Here is a 7,500-nt window from a genome sequence, read left to right as displayed (position 1 = left end):
TAATATGAATGATTTTAATTGGTTTATGTGAATTATTCATTCGTTGGATATGATTTGGTTTATAGTGCTGTTCTGGAAAGATGGGGTCAGTAAGAAAGTTATGACGAAAGGAATAAAAAGTATTCTTAGAAACAAGATAGAATAGAAGAATATAATTAAGTAATAAAAAAATAGGTTTCTCGTCTCACTCTCTTCTTCCCAAGGGTTTAATTCCTCCCTTTTTCAAATAGATGTGCAATGACGAGAGACGATTATGTTAATTAAGTTGTAATGAACTCTGTGAGTACGCGCTGTCAATAAGCAGCTGTAGAGAAAGTGACAGAAGGAGAACTGTAGTGACGTGATGGCGGGGTTACTGGCAGGTTCTGTGGTGTGGGAAGAGGGCAGCTGGGTTAACCCGTGGCGCCGAGTGAAAAATCAAGGCGTTGGTCAGAGGTGGGTGCAGGTCAGAGGTCATGGGGGAGGGGGGGGCGTAGATGAGTATGGTTAGTGGGGGTTAGACGAGGGTCAATGCGGTTCCAATGTGAGGGTAAGTGGATTGTCGGCCGTCATTAGGGTGAGTCGATTTCCCTCCTGGGCTCTGTAAGGTAATGTAATAATCTTTTTCTTCGAGCTTCGTTGGTAGTTTACTTGAAAATATTCCTGACTTCAATATCACAATATTTCATTTTAATTTGGGGGACTTCAATTTGCACCAGCTCAAACAAATGAAAAGAGATATATTTCGTATTGACAGTAATGCATACGAACGACGAATTTTCGAATATAAGTCTCCAGACATGGTGCAATTTCCTGGACATTTCGATGCTAAAAAAGTTGCTTAAAACGGGCGAACGTACAAGTGCAATTCAGGGAATGCCAAAGGAATGTTACGGCCTGGGTATAAGCTCCTCCCACCGTCAAGCTTTCGCACGCTGGTTGGCCGGGCTACCAGTGACGAACCCCAAGCCGAGCTGTGATTGGCCAAGACGATGACGTCATCATCGTGAGAACTTTGAGCCAGCTCATTCACTACACGCGGCTTAGTTTGGAATTCGCGTGTGGCGAGAGAGTTTGTGACGGTGCGTTGACCATTTATGTAGACTGGCTCATGACCTGTGGAAAGACTAATACTGACATAGCATTACCATAACGTGATATTTTCCCCATATACTGTAAATGGAATAGTGGAGTATCGATAAGGTAAGATGAAACATTTAACGTTGATATGCACGTGATTGAGAAAGATTGAAAGCTTGTTTTAATGATTGTTTTTTTTATATATATATACTGTGAAGTGATGTATTGGACGCGACAATTGTCAGTTCATGGCTCTATCTGAATTGGAATGAGATGGAATTAAGCTTATGTTTCGTACTACAAATATGAACACTGGTAAGTGGGAAATTAGGTACATGGTGTCGAAAATTAGGAAAATTATTGATGACCATGTAAATGGGTTCGGCGAATTTTGAATTGCTGCACTTCTGCAGGTCATACAAGATATCCGATAATGTGTTTATAATCCAATCGATGCACCGCGTCGACACTATATAAGCGTGAATGCAATCGGTTAGTGCTACCAGAATGCAATGCAAACCTGACAGGGGATTACTTACGCAGTTGCAAAGAAGACAAGGAGCCGTAGCATTACGAAACATGTTATCTTAGGTCTTTCCAAAAGTATCCATAATCCTCTTTGAAACTAGTAGCTCAATACAGCACATGAGGTAAGATAGGGTAGCATTCAGAATTTAATCCGTAGCCGTGTCTCAGAGGGGTTTTGTGGACTCCCGTTTGTCTTGTAAACACACAGGAGATCATAATCTGTCAAGGGATTTGCTCTTGGGATTCACTGTACTAATGAGCCGAGTGCATTGGGCCAGCAAAGCCCGATTTCATGCTGGCTTACCCCCCAGCACAAACATGATCGTTGATAATACAGCATCTTGTATTGTATAAGTATTCTAATTTGGATAAATAAGCATGGGGAAATAATATGTTTCAATGTAATAAGGAGCATTTTAGAATAACTACTGGTTATCAGAGAGCACGATAATGATGAAGGAAAGTTACTTCACTGCAGTAAATAATTGTTGAAGTGTAGTTAATTGCAAGTTTGGCGGCCGATGTATAATCATGGTAGTGATTGGCACAGATAAGGGTTGTTTGCAAGAAAGCGGTCGTTTATGTCTCTCAATATTCTTGTTTGTATCATCTTTCCCCTTCTACCCCTACCTCTTTCGCATCTCTCCTCCTTCCCTTCTTCAGATCTCCCTCCTCCCACTTTCTTCTCCTTTTTCTCCCCCCCCCCCCCTCTCTCTCTCTCTCTCTCTCTCTCTCTCTCTCTCTCTCTCTCTCTCTCTCTCTCTCTCTCTCTCTCTCTCTCTCTCTCTCTCTCTCTCTCTCTCTCTCTCTCTCTCTCTCCTCTCCCATCTCTCCCTTTCCCCTTCTCCCTCCCTCTCCTTCCCCTCCCCTTTCTCCCTCCCCCCTCTCGCTCTCTCCTTCCCCTCCTCTTTATCCCTCCCCCCTCTCTTTCGCTCTCTCCCTCTCTCTCCTTCTCCCTTCCCCCTCTCACTTCCACCTCTCTCTCCCCTCCCCCTCTCTTTCTCTATTTTTCTCTCTCTCTCTCCCTCCCCCTCACCCCCTCTCTCTTTCTCCCTCTCCCTCCTCCCTCCCCCCTCGCTCCCCCTCTCCCTCTTCCTCCCCTCTCCCTCTCCCTCCCCCCTCTCTCCCCTTCTCCCCCCTCTTTCTCTCTCTCTTCCTCCCTCTCCCCCCCCCCCTCTCTCTCTCTCTCTTCTCTATACATGTGTCTATCTATGAATATATATATTTATGCGTACAAATAGGTTTATTGACTCTCCTCTCTCTCCCTTTCCTCTGTATTCGAAAGTTTTTAATAAAAAGATAATGAGTCATTAGCCAGTCTGGAATCGCCCCTCATCCGCCACACACATTCTCGCCTGTGTTGTGATTACTGTGTTTAATGGTTGTTGAGACGCGCGCTGGGGAGTTATTAGCATCGGGCTTCCTTGACCACGAAGCTTCACGGAGAAAATGTGCGACTCACTTATTGTATCTAACCTCATGTATTGTCATATAATTTTGACTTATTATTTATTGCTTAGCCTCATTTCCAGTATGTAATCGGTATGGGCAATAATGCTATGGCATTGGGGGATGGTTGTATGTATTTGTTTGGGTTATATGAGAAATTATATTTAGTAATATCTACTTGAGAATAATTTTTCCCACATATTCTTACATTTTCGTAAGAAAATCTGGAATTTTAAGGCCGATTCCGTTTCCACTATGTACCTAGCGAGTTTCGCTGACACTTGTCAGCGGCTTTTTGTTCCGTGTGTCGTCTTCTCTTGGTGTAGCTCATATGGGGTCGCTATGATCAGGTTCTGGCAGACATTTTATGGCCGGATGCCCTTCCTGACGCCAACCCTCTCTATTTCCCCGGGCACTGACTTGGGGTGTCTAGCCCACCCAGTGGCAACCTTCTTTTTGTTTCGTGTATAACGCGCGCCATTGCCACGCATCGCTGGAGCGTGGAGGCGAAAATAATTGTTCTGTCTCAGCCTTGTACTTTCCTTGAAAGAATGAATGTGACAGCGAGCTGGCAAAAGCGTTTTATGTTTTCGATTAGAAAGCGGTTTGCAATATATCTCATACGCGCCTCCAAAGTAGATATTTTAGTCATTTTGTAAACGCTTGCACGTCACCGCACGCATGACTGACAGGAGAATACACTGTGTGACATTGTGCACGAGTATCAGGACCAGCATCCAAAACTGCGACAAAGAATATAAAGATGATAGAAATTCGACAATGATAAATTATCTGAATACCTCGGATGACGGTTGAATTTTACTCTTCGCGATTTTTTACATTTGCAACAAGAGTCATTGAGAGATTGATAGGGCTAATGCTCGGATGAAATGGCCAATGCAGTGTTCCTAATAGTATATAAAATTGCATTGTTGGATGAGACGATAATTTTGTCAATGTCTCATTTTTGTTGATATATCGGTGTTGATGCGTGACAGAATGACAGTGATTGAGTGATGGGATTTACAATTTTAATTTTGGAGATGATGATAGCTTATGAATATGTACTATATTTTTGATACTGGCGATTCGATTATCTGAATAAACATTAACAGAATTTGGAGTCACACCTATACTAATAATAGATTCTGAAGAGCAAACTAGTTCTCAGGGAGAAAAATAAATAAATAAATACTATATTTGGCTACAAGCGCTGGTGTGTGGAAATGTATCGCGGCACTCGGACAGGCACTGTCGAAGGCCAACATAGGACATATAGAACTTCCCCGCGTACGAGCTCCCCCCCCCCCCCCCTCTCTCTCTCTCTTCTCTCTCTCTCTCTCTCTCTCTCTCTCTCTCTCTCTCTCTCTCTCTCTCTCTCTCTCTCTCTCTCTCTCTCCCCCTCCCTCCCTCCCTCCCTCCCTCCCTCCCTCCCTCCCTCCCCCCCCTCCATTCTCATCCCTTCCCTCCTCCTCCTTCTTCTTCTCCCTCTCTCCCTCCTTACCTCTCTGTCTCTCAATTTCCCTCTCTGTCTCTCTCAGTCTTCCCTCTCAGTCTCCTCTTCCCTCCTCCAGTCTCCTCCTCTTCCCCTTCCCCTTCCCCTTCCCCTTCCCCTTCCCCTTCCCCTTCCCCTTCCCCTTCCCCTTCCCCTTCCCCTGCCCCCTCCCATTCTTCCTCATGGCAATATGTTACAACCAATGAACCTTTTTTGCGTATAAACGTCTAATATATTTGTGCTTAGCGTACATACGGAGAAGAGGAGGAAAGGCACACAGCGAGAGGAGAAAGAGAGAAGGGGCGAGGCGAAGAGGGCGGCGAGAGGTGTCACATAACCTGTGATGTAGTCAGGGTTTCACTGTGTATCGCCTATGATTGAGGATAATGACACAGGGGGTCAAGAGGAGAGGGAAGAGGGGGGAGGGGGGCGGTAGTGTAGCTGGGCTATTCGTGGCCGGTGAGAAGGGGAAGAGGAAGGGGGGAAAGGGGTTATTTTGGGGGGTTGACGTTTCAATGTAAATCAGCTTTTGTAAATATTTGCATATACACTCGTGTTTGTTATGAAACATTAGTGAAAGTCCCGAATGCCTTGCGGAAGTTACCCCGATATATCGCTTTTTAGTTTTGCGCGGAGGGATGTTTGCATCTCATTAAAGTGACGCTCCATGTCATTAATCTTTGGTTTTGCGTTTAACAAAATAAAGTTTGTTTTGCCGCCCGACCCGCTGTGAGCCCGGCACTCCTATGTTAAACTGACTTTTCCGGTTCGATATTTCCGAGCTGGGCACCCCGGGGTCAGATCAGGTCGCGAGAAGGGCCAGTCGGGTCGCGAGATGGATAGGGTGACGATCCTGGACTGGGGGGGAGGGGAGGGAGGGAGTGAGCAGGTACTTAGAGTTGGGGGTTGTTAGGGCCCTCAAGGAAAAGGGAAACACAATTTTCGGCTATTTTGCATATTTCTCCCTAGATTGGCTCTCTACATTCCCTCGCCATTTATTGTTTCGAGACCTTTGTTGTCGAATTTCACTCCTTTTTCGGATGGAGAAGGACTGAGAAGAGCACTTCTTTGGCACTGCACGATTACCGCTGGTCGTTGTCTGGGTGCTTGGAGAGCATTATTGTTTTGCCCATTGGGTGTTATTTGCCATGAAACGTTCTGGTCGGATTTTCCGTGCCTTGCTCATCCGATTGTGACTCATGGCCGTGGTTTTCCTTCTTGGTTTGTGTGTTCTTGTCCCCTTTTCCCCTACTTCATACTTTCGTTACTACTCCTACTCCCCCTTCTCTTCCTCCTCCTCCTCCCCCTTATCGCCATCATCATCATCCTCTTCCTCCTCCGTTATCTCCGATTTCTCCTTTCCTTTCTCCTCTACCAGGATTACTGCTGTTCCACGACATTCGCTATCATTTTCCCTCTTCCCTTCTTCCCCTTCCTTTTCACTTCCTTACTTCCTCCCTCCCCTCCTCCCTTCATCATTCACTTCCTCGTCCTGTCTTCCTCCGAGACGAAGGATTAACGCATAGGATTAGCAAAGGCGCGCCAGGGGAGGAACAGAGATTTAGTAAAGTGTCAATTTTCGTAAAAGTTTTGGTCCAATGTATTCGCAGCGTTTTTGTTTTCATATTTTATAACGGAGCTAACCGTTTCCATAAATCAAGTCAAGGAGTCGAACGTATCTAATTATTAAAGCATATTTTACGATTTATTAATCTTCATTTATTTCCCAAGTGCTGGCTCCGTCACGGTCAGCATTTCCAAGGGAAACGTGTCACGACTCTCTCTTCGATGGTCATGTCAAGCAGTTCCTAATGAGATATCTCAAGGCTCCAGTCACGGTGCAGGAGCCTTGTAGTCTTTAAGAAACCTATATTATGCAGCACAGAGTGTTTCTTGCCTTGCGTATACACTAACGCTTTCTTGTAGCATATGGCATCTGATGTCCTGAAAACTTTTGGTTTCTTATTTTCATCCTGAAGTATGGTTGTCAGTCATTAGTCGCTGCACCACGATTCTCATAACGTCGTTCAAGCTATAACTCTCGAGAACTCCAAGAAGGCTTTAGTATAAAGGAGAATCGTAAATGTTTTATGGACGACTCGAGACTCGAGACCGCAGAGTATGTAAATCCGCCGGTCTTGTCTGTGAGAAGAGAGTGGGAAGCATGGCTGTCGTATAGAATGACGGAAAGGAAAAGAGAGAAGAATTTCGGTGGGATAAAGAGGTAAGGGGGGGGGGGGTGAGAGAAGGGGTTGGTTCAACAATAGAGTGAAGGAAGACTGTTGTGTTAATGAGAGATTATTTTTTATGGAATACGGGCTATTACGGGTTATTATTAACGGAAGATGACTGGCGGAGAAAAGGGAGACAAAACGACTAAAGGGTTGGGCGGGGTGTACTGTTTAGGAATGTTTCTATATGTTGATGGCGGCAAAGATCTTCGTTTAGTCTGTAAATGAAAGTATTGCTCACGAAGAGAAAGATTCTAATTTAGAGAGGAAATGTATTGCAAGATCTGAACTTAACACACTGATAAGAAAGTTTTAGCTGCAGTAGATCATAGAAACTGCGCCGCCAAATTGACTGCCTCGATCAGTCATCAAAGCCAGTGTTTGGCCTTAATGACGGGAGTCTCGGCCAGATACAGGAAAAACCCAACAAATAAACAATTTAGGCCTCCTCGCAGTCGGATAAATAGTTCATTAATATCCCAGCGGCTGAGAAGAGGGAGAAGTAGGTACCCAGTACCCCTCCCTACCCACACCCGCCCACCTCGCCTCCCGGAGTGCCGGCAGTGCCCCTGGTGGCAGGCGGAGGACCTTTGTAGGTCACCTCACGCGTCGGGCCGCTGCATCAGGCGCAGACGCGGCCGTGATTTCCTCTCGCCTTCCAAACCTTTCATTTCTCTCGCCTTCCCCTTTCGTCTCTCCTCCCTCAGTTCACTTTTTCCTTCTCCTCTTACCACCTCT

At 45.5% G+C, this 7,500-nt stretch overlaps 1 protein-coding gene across 4 annotated transcripts in view; it reads left to right on the top strand.

Moving 5' to 3' along the window:
• Positions 1-1,038: 1,038 nt before the first annotated feature.
• The window catches only part of LOC125040684 (serine-rich adhesin for platelets-like), a 138,500-nt gene continuing 132,038 nt past the window's right edge, over positions 1,039-7,500 (top strand). For all 4 annotated transcript variants that reach the window (XM_047635371.1, XM_047635369.1, XM_047635370.1 and 1 more), the window contains exon 1: positions 1,039-1,182. The gene's annotated coding sequence lies outside the window, so the exon portion shown is untranslated. The remainder of the gene's footprint in view (positions 1,183-7,500) is intronic.

Source organism: Penaeus chinensis, chromosome 29 (assembly GCF_019202785.1).
Source record: "Penaeus chinensis breed Huanghai No. 1 chromosome 29, ASM1920278v2, whole genome shotgun sequence".
NCBI classification, from domain to species: domain Eukaryota; kingdom Metazoa; phylum Arthropoda; class Malacostraca; order Decapoda; family Penaeidae; genus Penaeus; species Penaeus chinensis.
Note: the sequence above shows the minus strand (reverse complement) of the source record. Positions and strands in the feature narration are given on the sequence as shown.